Here is a 13545-nt window from a genome sequence, read left to right as displayed (position 1 = left end):
ATCTTTATCAAATGATCAGCTGTTTGATTTTATGCAAACAATTCTTTCCAAGCCTCCTTTTCCTAAAGAGATTTGAATTTTATCTCATTTGGGAAGTGTAGAGAATATCTGGGGTGATGCTTGGACAGGGCTTGCCCCAGGGGCTCACACATAACAGAAACCTAGCAATAGTCATGCATCTCACTTTGGAGGTGTATTTCTGTTGGTTTTTCATTTCTTTCCCTCTGTTGAGAAGTTAGTTCAGCTTTGCTAAATGCTTTGAGTTCTTTTTGCCTTTATTTTCAACAGTTTAATTGCACCTACTTAGACTTTTATTTATCCTGTCCACAATTGGTTGAATTAACTTTGTATATAAAGTATTTCATCTGTCTTGCAGTATCCTTGTCTATCTTCTTTTTAAAAAGTGCATCTGGACCCAGATGTGATGTTGTATGCCTGCAATCCCTGCACTTGGGAGGTAGACAAGAGGGTTTTACTGTAAGCGTGAAGCCATGTTGGTGTACATAGTGAGTTCTAGGCCAGCCAGAGAAACATTTTAGAAAGACACACACACACACACACACACACACCTCTGTACACCAGGCTGGCCTTGATCTCAGAGATGTACCTGCCTCTGGATCCTGAGTGCTGGAATTAGATGTGTGTACCACCATAACCAGCCTCCTTTCTATACTTTTTATTCTTTCTTCAACTCTATACTTTAGGTTGACCAAACTTCTTTTTCAGTCATGTCTAATTTGCTTCTAAGTATCTGTCTTACATTTTTCCCCCAGGGGAGGGGGTGAACACAGTCCCCCCAATTATGCAGATGAGTTTCCAGCATTTGGAGAAATCACAGGAATCAGCAGATCTGGAGTGCAAGGGATAAGCCCCGCCTTGGAAAAAACCACCCCCATGATCATGGTACCTCCCTTGCCAGGTAAGTATATATTCTTTTATGCTCTGTATTTAACAATGAAAATACTCAGATAGATATAAGTGGAAATAATTTTACATACACCTATACATCTACCAACTAGATCCCACCAGTAATTTTTATAATATTTATATCTGTATTATCAGGTACCCATATTTCTTATCATTTGTCACTCTTAATTTTTGATGCATTTCCAATTATAGTTCTAGCATCAAATCACTTCCCCCTACATACTTCAGTATCATTATCTGGAGTTCAATATTTCTTTTACAGAGTTTATTGTTAGTGGAGAATATAAAATACATAATCATTTGTACGACTTGGAAAATGCAAACTTGTGTATATATTGCTGTTCTAGGCTTCTTATAAAGTAAATTAATCATGGACATTTTTCCACCAGGAGACATTTTTACTCAACGTTATGCTTTTGAAATTGATTTGTGTTATTAAACACCTAGGAAGCTACCTTGGATTCTCAGGGTGCTTAAAACAAAATATTATAGCTGGGACATGCAAGTTTAAAAAACATTAGAAAGTCGTCTTTCAGAACAGAGGCAGAAGCTGAAAATCAAGTGGAATCCTCTCTCTCGTAGCTTCTGGTGTTTGCCATCACCCTTGGCATTACTTGGTTTGCACAGTTGCATTGTAGTTTACTTCCTGCCTCCTAGTTTCCGTTTCCTCTATGTCTATCTCTTTGTCCACATTTCTGCTGCTTTTTTCCCCCTGCTTTCTTATTGCTGTTGCTGCTGGTGTTTTTTTGTTTGTTTGTTTGTTTGCTGTTTCTTTTTTTCTGTTTAGTACTGGGATTTGAGCCAAGGCCTGATTTCTACCTTTTATAGAGACATCAATTTTAACGGCCAAGGAGTCACTCTGCAATTATAAATTGATTGTGTCTTAACGACTATATTTCTAATCCAGGCCACATTTTGTTGTACTATGAATGGAACCTCCCTATCTCAGCTTAGAGGACACAGCTGAACTCATATTAACAGTTTATTACTAGTACTATTGAATGCTACATAAACATTTCACAGATTAGTTTTTATCTATTTTATTCACAGACAACTAAATTCCTGTTTTGAACCACTGTGAACAAAGTTCTAAGAAATTGCTCTACCTTTTTTTTCAAAGTGGTTATGTGCCTTAAGTAACCATTAACCACCCAGGAATGTTTTGCTGCCTGACATGGTCACTGTCACAACATTGCCATTGCACTTAAGTAATTTTAATTTTAGTTTCTGGTGGATTTGAGGATGGCCTCTATTGTCTTCTTGATTTCAGATATTCATTATAAATGCTATCATTTCTATGGTATAATTTTGGTGTAAACTTTAATTTTTCCGGGTGATCTCTTACTACTCTTGCCCTCCATCCTTCATGTGCTACTCACAGTGACTATTCAGTCCATCTCTAGATCAGTACCCAGATCTGTCCACAATTTCTCCTGCCTCTACCCACCCCCATCCCATGGTTTTAATAGAAACATGTTAATTGTTTAGTGAGTTATGAAAAATGTTTGTAAAAATGACAGGGCTTCATTTCTAGAAAATGCTAGTCTTCCTTAGGGGCTGACTTCAGCTAATCACCATAAGCATGGCTTATTTGAACCCAAGGACTGAAGCTAGCCATCACTGATTTTCAGTCCTTGCCAGGCAGGTGTAGATACAGTTTCATCTCAAGCAGGCTGTTGACCTTTTGAGGTTCACCCGAATGTCTGAGCATTTTATCTGAAGCCCATCCATGTTTTAATTCCATTTTCAATCTCTCTGGGATCAGGCAACTGACAAGATTCCTTACTTTTAATCTCAGGACAGTTCTTTGCTTTGCCTCGCCATCTTCAAGCCTACACTGATTGCAAGATGGTAGGGGTCAGGGAGAAAACCAACACCCATGCCATTTCATTGAACTTTTCTTACTAGAATTTGAGTCTCTTGGGCCTGGGGATTTATAAGAAACAGATAATTAAAATATTTGATGAAATGGAACATAGACTAAGTTGTTGGAGAATGTTATTTTAAGGTGTGTCACTTTTGTTTATGCCGTCGAACATTTGCTTAATGATGTAAAGATGTGTTGCTTTTGTTTATGCTGCATTTGTTTAACTCTGTTAGGCTGTGATTTTTTTGCCTGTCTAAAACACCTGATGGCCTAATAAAGAGCTGAACAACCAATAGCAAGGTAGGAGCAATGATAGGCATGGCTGGCAGGTAGAAAATATAAATAGAAGGAGAAAGGAAGAAGAGGAGGAGCAAGGATATATGACATCAGGGGCCAGTCACCCATTCAGCCATGGAGGGTGAACGTAAAATATGCAGAAGTAGGAAAAGGAAAAAGCCCAGAGGCAAAAGGTATTCAGGGTAATTTAAGTTAAGAAAAGCTGGCAAGAAACAAGTCAAGGTCAGGAATTTATAACTAAGAATAAGCCTCCGTGTGTGATTTATTTAAGAGCTGGGTGGTGGGTCTCTCAAAAAGCCCAAAGAGTAAAACATCATACTACACTAAGTGACATTCTATTCCTATATAATTTGTAGATTGTTCTTTAGAATAATCTTATTTTAAAGTGATGTTGTGGTAAGTATGCATGTCTTGCATTTACCACTAAGCCATGCAGACAGACATACATACAAATAAGTACTGCTAAAAAGTCAATAAAGTACATAAAATTGGATAGCAAATGTGGACTATGAATATTTGCTAATGCAATATATAAGTACCCCAAAGAAGAGAGGCATGGATGAATACTAGAACAAATAGTTGATAGGAAACAGAGAACAAGTATCAAATACTAGTATACTAGTATTAAATGGAACTTAATGAAGTCATAATTAGGTCAACTACAAATAAGTTAAACAATTCTTTTGAAAGAAACTATAATTTAATAAAAGGAAAGATGCATATACATGTTGTCTATAAGAAACATACTATGTCACCTAAATACACCAATAAATTAAATATAAAGTAGAAAGCATGTGCCATTCAGAAAGCTGCTAATAAAATGAAATATTCATCTTACCTCAGCATTAGCATTTCAATATCTAGGTATTCAGCTGGGAGAAATTAAAACATACGTCCATAGGAAAATGTAGATAGTAATGGTCCTAGCAAATTTTATTCCTCTTAGCAAAATATGAAATCAATCAGAAGGTCTATTAATGAGAAAATGGATAAAGAAATTGAATACTACTCAATAATGAATGGAATTTTGAAGGTTTATTTTCTTTTTTATTTTACTTTATGTGTGTGAGTGTTTTTCCTGCATGGATGTACATGCATCACAAGCATGCTTGGTGTCTTTGAAGAGGGAGTCTTGATGGGAGATGTCAACCATACTCCTTGCAGAGTCTGATGCCTTAGAACTGGAATTACAGAAGGTTGTGAGCCACTCTACAGATACTGAGACCAGAACCTGGGTTCTCTGCAAGAACATCAAGTAATTTCCATTGCTGAGCCATCTCTGCAGACCTCAAAGTTATAATTTTTTAAACAGTTTAATGTAAAGTATTCATTCCTTAGAATTAAACTTCATTACAGAGATAAAAGTATTTCAGTTAACTCATTGAATGTCACATGATTAAAGTCTAGCTATTAATCATTTAAACATTTTCTGATTTTCATAATAGAAAGAATAAGACTTTACTTATCCACGAATATATTTGTTATTTTTTATCAGTTTACATGAAGAAGTGATTAATCTTTAATTTTTTTGGCATACACAATTCAATGTAAAGCTACATACAATTAAACTGTACTCAATCTTGGAATATGATTGAATACTTGATGTTGTACTCAGTACTAAGCTGTACATTCAATAGAAGGTGCTGAAATCAGAGCCCACTCGTGCATGGGCCACTGCTTGTACCAGCTTCTTTTCCAAGTGTGCTCATGTGTAACACTTGGTTTTGCTATCATTAATTTTGGGAAACAAAAATGTATAGCTTAACATCTGAGTGCTTTTAATAAATAGTTACTCAGACAAACAAAATATTAACATTTTTTAACATTTTTGGCTTGAGTGTACATTTTTTGAATTTGGATAATGATCTTCCAGTTAGAAACCCAGTAAAATAACAACTACTGAGTGATGATGAGTATTCGCATCACTGTCCTCCCTCAAGTTCCCATGAGGGACGTTCTGTACCATCCAAGATATAACATCCATGCTGAGCGGCCTTCCTGCCATCCCCAATCCCAGAACCAGTCTCCAGACTCGATGCACCATCCCAATCTTTTCATTAGTATATAGAAAAATGGCAAGTTTTTTGACCTATCAAAACCTCTGAAGAGTTGCTGAACCATCCCTGTATCGTTGAGCTTGCTTCTGCTTCTCTGTCCTGTTCTTGGCTGGAGAATAAATCCAGGAATGCTCCGAAAGTGCTCTGTTACTGAACTACATTCCCAGATCACTCTGGCCTTCTTTGTGGCAACAAATTTGCCAACGCATCCTGGACCTCACATTTTTAGAGCATGGTCTTCCCAATCATATTCCCATCTCAGTTCCCTAAAAATCCCCTATAATATGCTCCCTTTTCTTACCCATAGTTAGTCTTAAAAAAAAAAAAACTGTTGTAATTGGGGATATCCATTATACATGATTCCTTGGGCACTTCCAGGGTATCCTGTATGCTATGGGTCATGTGGATAGTACCAAGTCATGTGGAGGAAAGCACGGAGACACTACCCAACCTCACCTATAAGTTCATGCCACTAGTTCCTGCTTAGTTCCTAGTATAGTGCCTGGCTCACAGCAGGGTGCTCCCAAAAATATTTTTGGAAAACAAAAAAAGTTTGAGAGTGTGATGAGATCCAAGGAGTTTATTTGAGCCATAATATTTTCTATTTCCATTGCTTGGGTGGGAAAACCCACATTAAGAACAGAGAAAATAACTGAAGTCCTCATACAGACGATGAGACGATAGAGGCAAGCAAGCATCAATCACTTAACTGATTACTCAAGAAAGCAATTGCTTGAGAAGGACGTGCTCAGGTTATGAATACTTTAATTTTAATGATTTCAGGCAGCTATTACTTCTTTAGCTCTTCCATTAACATTTGGATCTGCGTTTATGCATTAATCGCAAATAACTAATAATTTACCAGTATGGTAGATTACCCATGTTTATAAATCTTTTGGGATAAGACCACTTTCTCAGATAGATCTGATAGCAATTTATATGAGCCTTTGAACCGATATAAATACTCCTCATTTTCAAACGTTAAATATGCTGATATAGCCGTATGTTTCATTTAAAACAAAATATGACATCTTCTTACAAAAATCTAAGCAAATATAAAAATCTAGCTAAGTGGTAAGATCTGGATTTGTGAGCTAAAATTTGAAATAGCCAGAATTATAAAATCTGAAATAGATTGTTTATTATGGGGCATAGTTATCCATATTCAGCACAGCGATCCTCCATAAAGTCTTCTCCCTTTTCAATGCTCCTAAAAAGCATTTAAGCACTGTGATGCTACAGTTTTTCATTCTGACTTATTGTGGGTCTCAGATATGAGTGGATACCACAGCCCCTGTCAGATTAGGGAGACGTGGTCTATCTGACCAGTTATTAAACATGCATCCATCCATCCATCCTGTCCCTTGGAATTGATGAGAGTCACACACACAAAAAGGCAAGCCCTTTGTCTTCCAAACACATCTACAAAACACAAATGCTGCAGCTAGTGTGTTAAAAACAAAACAAAAACAAACGAACAAAAAACCCCCCAAAAAACAAAGCAACAGACATTGCATTACACCACAGCCTCTCCTCCTTTTCTCCCTGGTATCATTTGAAGCCTGCTTTTTAAAACAGAAGTTGAACAAATGAATCCTTCTGTCCCCACTTTCAGTTGTCAGCAGTGTTTCAGCGTGAGATGAAATGAATTGCCAAGCCCTTTCATCTTCTATAATCAGCTCTGCACAGCTGAGTACACCCACAGCCCTGCACGCCGCCTCTGCCAGCACGTACTCTATGCCGAACAGGAAGTCTTTGTTAGTGCCACGTTTCCAGCGTTTTACCCAGGACTGGGTTTATTTTGGTGCCCTCCTTCCTTTCTCACTCCTAGGCATCTTCCAACCCCAAACCCCTACTCGTTCCTCTAAAGTATTCAATTTCCCACAGAAAAGAACTGTTCAAGGGATAACATTATGAAAGAATGTGTGCCTCATGTGGGGTTCCCTCACTTGTATCACAATCATTATTACTTCAGTCAGAGATGCATCCATAAGTTCCCTAAGTCGAATATTGTCTGACGCCTCAAGCCATACCCCTGGCAAGCCAGACCACGTCAGCCGGCGTACCCACAGAGATTGACTTACTTCAATCCATATAGTATCCACTTAGTGCTGAAGCCTTTGGCCCTGTTAGAGGACAAAACAGCGCAGAATAGGTTGACACAGAGCAGGAAAGCCTGGTTAGTGCAGATCTTTATTGTCACTATTCTACAGGAACCCTTGCTTTCCTTTAGACTAGTTCCCATTTATTCCTTACGCATATCGCGGGCATCAATCTCTCTTCCTTTTCTGTTTCCTCACATCCATACTCCAAATCCGCACGTCCACTTGCTGAGGAGATGCTAAATGGTGAACATTATTCAGTATCCCTTACATGTACTAGCTCAATAATTTCACAAAGCACACTTATGACGTAAGTACAATTTACTGTTGCTTATACAGGATCTTGCTATGTAGCTCAGGCTGGCCTTGAACTGACAAGCCTCTTGTCTCAGCCTCCCAAGTGCTAGGATTATGGGCACGCCTGGCTTGAGTTAGGCACCAGATATAGAAATCAAAGCTGATGGGTTAGCTAGTGTTGCGTGCCTACGTGGGAGATGGGAGAACCATGTCTGGGCAGTGCACCTCCAGGGTTTGTCTGCATACACTTCTCCAGAGTGCTGTTCTCCAGGTAAGAAGAGATCCTCTCACACAAGTCTTCTCCGTACAGAAATTCGTTCAGCTGACTGGACATGTGTCCCAGGAGAAGGAAGTAGGGACGAGCAGAGAGGTGCACAGCCAGCACGATAAGGCTTCTGTGCTGTCGGGGGAACAAGGTTCCTGTGATTGACAGAAATTGAGCTTTGATGACGTTTATTGGGTTCAGGCAAACGAGCCCTAGAATCCAATTGAGTTTTTAAAATTATAACTGTTTTATTCGATGTGTGTGGGCATTTTGCTGCTATGTTGCCTGTGTACCACATGTGTGCCTGGTGCCTGCAGACACCAGTAAAGGAAGCCTACTGGGACTGGAGTTACAGATGGCTGTGAGCCACCATGTGTGTGCTGGGAATTGAACCAAAGTCCTCTGGAAGAGCAGCCAGTGCTTTTAACTGCTGAGTTACCTTTCTACCCCCACATTATTTTTAAGGTAAGCTGGTGACTTCTCTTTGTTTACTTAAGACAGCTACATTTGGATTCCTGCCATGGAGAGAGACAAAGTTAGAATTCAAGGGAAAAGGCAAATTTAAACAATTCCAAAGTCACACAAAAGCTCATTTTTGGCCTGTGCCTGCTGGAGGGCTGGATGCAAAGGCAACTATCATTGTAAAACTTACGGTGTCATTTAGCAGGCTACTGGCTTGCTAAAAATTAAAAAGTAACAGCTTTTCTTAGAGATGAAAAGATATATTGGCCTAGAAATGGGTATGGACCTATTAAATTTGAACACATCAATTCAAATTTCATCTCAAACAGGAAGGAGCTAAAAATGAATTATTGTTTTCCAGCCACTTTCTGGTGAGAGGGATCAACAATACTTGAAAACCAATTACAGCCACAACAGACTAGAGAAAGCAATTCCCAGAGCATGCTCTCCTCTGGAGGGCCAGCTGGACATCAGTTGAGAAGTTATTTCTCCTTAAGCCTTTATTCAAATTAATTCCTTCTTTAAGACCGAATTCTCTCAATTTAGAGAGCAACAAAAACCACGTATCCACTCGATGTGAATGGTGTAAGTCTGAAGTCTAAAGTAAACATCTCTGATCATTGTCTTTTGATAGTCAGCCAGCTGGGGTGATGGAAAGCATCACATCAGGACCCCTTGCCTGACATGCAGAGTTACCTTATTTTCAGGGAGAGGGGGGTAAGCTGTTCTCATCTTGAAAGCTCAACACCAAAACTCTCTTTCAGATCATAATACATTAGTCAACAATCACTAGGCGTGTCTACATGAAACCTTTAGGACTTAAAAGACTGTTACTTTCTTTAGGCTTGCTTTCTACTTTGAGATGGGATAACACCTATTTTTTAGGTGAGAAAACAGGTAAAGAGGTATGAACTAACTACAGCTGTCGCTGGAGTACAAAGCCAGCAAAACAAAGGTGCCGGTACACTGTTTACCTTTTCCCTGTCTGACTAATCTTCTGGGATGTGCCTACTAAATTGTTGGTGGCTGACATAAAGTTATTAGATTTACACATGACTCAGCTTGTGGGGAAAAAATAGACCCTATGTGTGATAGAGAAGTATATTAGGACTCCAGGCTGGAAGAAGTAGCCACTCAAAATCACCAAGTCTCCTGAGGTATTAATTAAGCCCAGACAACTCAAGGCTGCAGAATTACTGTTTTGTTACCAGCATATATAACAAAATATTTACTAGGAAAATGAATGTGTTTGGATGTGTTCACCAGTGAGCTGACCACAAGTAGCTCTATTCATCAGTACAGACTTCATGTAACACTCCTGGAAACATTACAATCATTACTAGCATTGCTCCCTAGATCCTGGCAGTCTTCAGATTTTGAAATTATAGTTGAAGATACCATTAATCATTCCTAAATTACAAACTGCTCACTGCTGACCTCAAAGTTGTCTAGCTGATATTTACATTTGGAAAAAAAAATACATGGCTTCCCCAGAGGCTTATTCTGTACACAGCAGGTATGCACTGTATACTTGTGTACATGCTGAACACAGATAGCCTTATGGTCAAAATAAACAACCATTACTAGATGGTATATCAAAATGGGCTAACTCTATGTACTTAGATAATTTTGGAGATACTGTAAAGCAGACCAAAATAATGGCAGGATTCAATAGTTCTCCAGAATAGATAGATAACCAACATTTAAAACTACTGTTCATTTTAATTCATTTAATTTAAATATTATATATATGTTAATATAGATTTTAAATTATACATTTCTAGTAGTAAAATGTACAGATGAATAAATCTCTACCCTAACTTGGGTTTGCTTTCTGAAATAGAATAGAATACAGAAAACTGGAAAAACCTATAAAACCTGAGAATGATTGTAGAAAGGTATTGTGGCTGCTCCATGGAAACACATGGGAAAATACCCAGAACTTTCAGGATGGAGAGGACAATGTCCTCAAATTTTGCCTTTCTGAGATGTTTGAATATCTCCACACTGCTGTGCTAGGCTGGAAGCATTAGCTGGGCTTCAGTTTGTGTAGAAATTGGGTAACTCTGCTATCTTCTCCCCTAGTTGTTTCTATGATTTTTAAAACCAGACTAAATACATGTTATTTTATCTGGCTAAATCTATGTACTTAAAAACTCCCATGATCATTTTTATGACTTCTTTAAATTCAATAGACTAAACATTACCAATGCCAGTTCCCTGCAAGTTGCTATGCTCCATGCTGGGAAGATACAAAGGGGACCAGACATGGATTTTATCACCTGGGATGTTAACCAAGGAGGCAGACATGGAATAACTCAATCGTGAAATGTGTATAGCTACAAAGTAGGTGAAAGCCTGTCAGCAGCAAGACACTGGCATGGTTGCTCATGAATGTGGCTAGAATGAGTCATAACAGACAATCTCAATCCCTGGGACTTTAGGGAGGCACGCACAAGCCGATCTCTGAAATCCAGGTATATTCCCCTCAAACTCTTCTCCCTCACTGATTGTAGTGTGATAGTGGGCTAGTAGTGAAGCTAGTAGATGGAGCAACTCCGAAACTTTCAGGAGGAGGATAAACAATGGTGTCTTCCTTCCCCTTGAGGTGAAGACAGACTCCATTTACATTAACAGTATCTTTTAACTCAACAGTATTTTAAGCCATTTCTTCTTAACCCAAGCCTGCTAAGTTTGTATTTAATTTAGGATTACCAACCTAAACTATCATTATTTATTTTATCAATAGAAGTTAATTTTGTTATTAGCACTAAAAATTAATAGTGCAGTTCATTGAAACTGGCAAAAGTAGCTCTGATGGCTTTCTTTGTTTCCAACTAATTTTCAGAAGTCTCAATATTCCTGGTCATCTTGGATGGTGGCCTCACACCTTTGCCCATGGCTCCATTTACCACAGTAGAAGATAAGCCAAAATTACAAGATCCTGCTGTGAGTAAAGCTGTCTACAAACAGGGCTGCAGTGGTACACACTGGATCTTGGATCTGTGTAGGGCCACATACAGGTGGGAATGTAGCAGCATTCAAATCCTGATTCTACAATAAACATCGCTATTGTGTGTCTTGAAAAATATAGATTAATGTCATAGATAATATGGGGTGAGAAGCATAGATGTGTGTCAACAGCCTTTATAACTTCCACATGGCTCTGAAGGACTGGCTAGCACCTAATGGGAAAAATTGAACACAGCTCCTTAATATTAAGCAGCCCTTCATTTTCCAGTTAAATTAGTATGATCATGTGAGAGTATGGTGGTTTTTGTAATTATTAACGTAGTTCTAAATATGTAGTTGAGAAGAACACTTACATGCCCTCAGTTTCCTGTGACTTGCCCTATCCGTGACTCTCTGAGCTGACCTGAAAACCTTTGCAGATTTGCAGTGGACCACACTTTCAAGAACTCACATTTCTTAGCTGTCTTTGAATTATGGCACGGTGCCTGGAAGCTGGTACTTCAGAACCATGGAAATGTATCTGCTTGCAATCTCACAAGTGAAGTTTCCACTTCACTGCCTGGCACTGGATGAAAGTTTCCCATCCACATTGAAGACCCACTTTCAAAGACAGGAGTGACTTCAACACTCACACTCATTTCACACACCTAAAAATAACAGCAGGAGAATGTGGGCTCATGTGGGTTTCGGGTGGCATGTCCTTTGTTGACACTCAGTCTGGTTTGTGCCCACCAGCTTGTCTAGAACCTTTGGACATATTTGCAAGAGCCACTACAGATTATAATTTGAGAGAAATCTAAAAAGAAGTTGCTTTTAAAATGCTAGAATAATTTAGCCTAACAAAAGTAACTGAATAAGTGAACACATGTATAAGAAATTAGAAAATCATCGTATAGTTACTTTAGTACATTTCATTGTTAGGGTCTTCTAAAATACTTTGGAGTAACTGGTGTTAACCCAACTGCGCAAATTAATAATTTGATAAACCATGACACAAATGTACAAGTCTCACAAAGCTATGCACACAACCAGGGTTACCTGAAGTCACCCTGGGCATGTTGTCATCGCTCCTTCTGCTCCACATCCCCCATTCCTCTGCTTTTCCAACAATCTGCTTTCTGCCTCACACTTTAATCTGCATTTCCTAAAGTGGTGTATACATGGAACAAAATACACAGCCTACTTTTGAGGATGGGCCTCAACCTTTTTCAAGAATCACAGTGGCTTTGTGTTTTATCTTTGTTTTAATAGGCATCACTGTAGGCAGAGCAGGCTAATTTCTTCCATCTAAATGTTATGCCACTTTTAGAGTATATCTTATGTTTATAGGGGATGTAAGCCATATTTATTAGTCTTATTTAAGTAATAATGGGCCACAGGATCTTAAATGATGAGGGAAAAGTCCATTTTTAGTCCATTTCTAATCTTCATTTGTTTAGCTATATATTTCCATGAGCATCATATATCCTTTGCCCCTACTTACAGATCTCCCCTTGACATTTCTATGATTCATGTTACCCATATTTTTTCATTATTGATTGTTTATATACTTAATTATTTGTACATGTTAGTCCTTTTTCAGATATGTAGCTTGCAAATATTGTCTCATACTTTGTAGCTTTTGTTCTAAAATATATCTATGTGCTTAGCACTTTTTATAAAACATTTTAAATTCTAAAGATGATTTATCAATTTTTCATTTTATGAGACATGCTTTTAGTGGTAAATCTTAAAAGTCTTTTCCTAGCTATAAATCCAGAAGATTTTCTTATTTTTTTTTCTAAAAGCTTAACAGCTTTCCATACTATATTTGAATTGTTGGTTTGTTTTACCTTATTTTTGAAGGAGGTGTGAGAGTGAGGCTGACCACTGTGTATGCTTTTGTTTGTGGGTACCACCTCAGCACCATTCCGGAAAGCCTGTCCTTCTATAGAATGGCTTTTGTATGTTTAAAAAAGACCAGTTGTGGATATTTGTGTGAGCTTATTTATGGGTTCTGCTCATTGGCCTTCTACGACTGTCTCTTGTCAAATACCATTTAACTTGTGTTGCTATGGTAAGAAATCGGTCAGAATTCTTCATGCATTGCGTTTCTTGCCCCTCTATAGAGGTTTGTTTTTATTTTTGGCTCTTTAGACTCTTTGGGCAACCCTCCCCACAGCTCCCAAATAAGCAAACATGGAGGTTTACTATTACTTATAAATGCCAGGCCTTAGCTTGGCTTGTTTCTAGCCAGCTTCTCTTAAATTATTTTGTCTACCTTTTGTCTCTGGCTTTTTCCTTTTCTTACTTCTGTAT

General features: G+C 38.3%; 1 non-coding gene across 1 annotated transcript; it reads right to left on the bottom strand.

The window, feature by feature from the left end:
- Positions 1 to 770: 770 nt before the first annotated feature.
- On the bottom strand, positions 771 to 927 carry LOC127234319 (U1 spliceosomal RNA). Its single transcript, XR_007835563.1, has one exon. It is a non-coding gene; the product is annotated as a U1 spliceosomal RNA (small nuclear RNA).
- Between the last annotated feature and the right edge of the window lie 12618 nt (positions 928 to 13545).

The sequence above is a fragment of the Phodopus roborovskii genome, unplaced genomic scaffold (assembly GCF_943737965.1).
Source record: "Phodopus roborovskii unplaced genomic scaffold, PHOROB, whole genome shotgun sequence".
Classification (NCBI taxonomy): Eukaryota; Metazoa; Chordata; class Mammalia; order Rodentia; family Cricetidae; genus Phodopus; species Phodopus roborovskii.
This window is presented reverse-complemented; position numbering and strand designations above follow the sequence as displayed.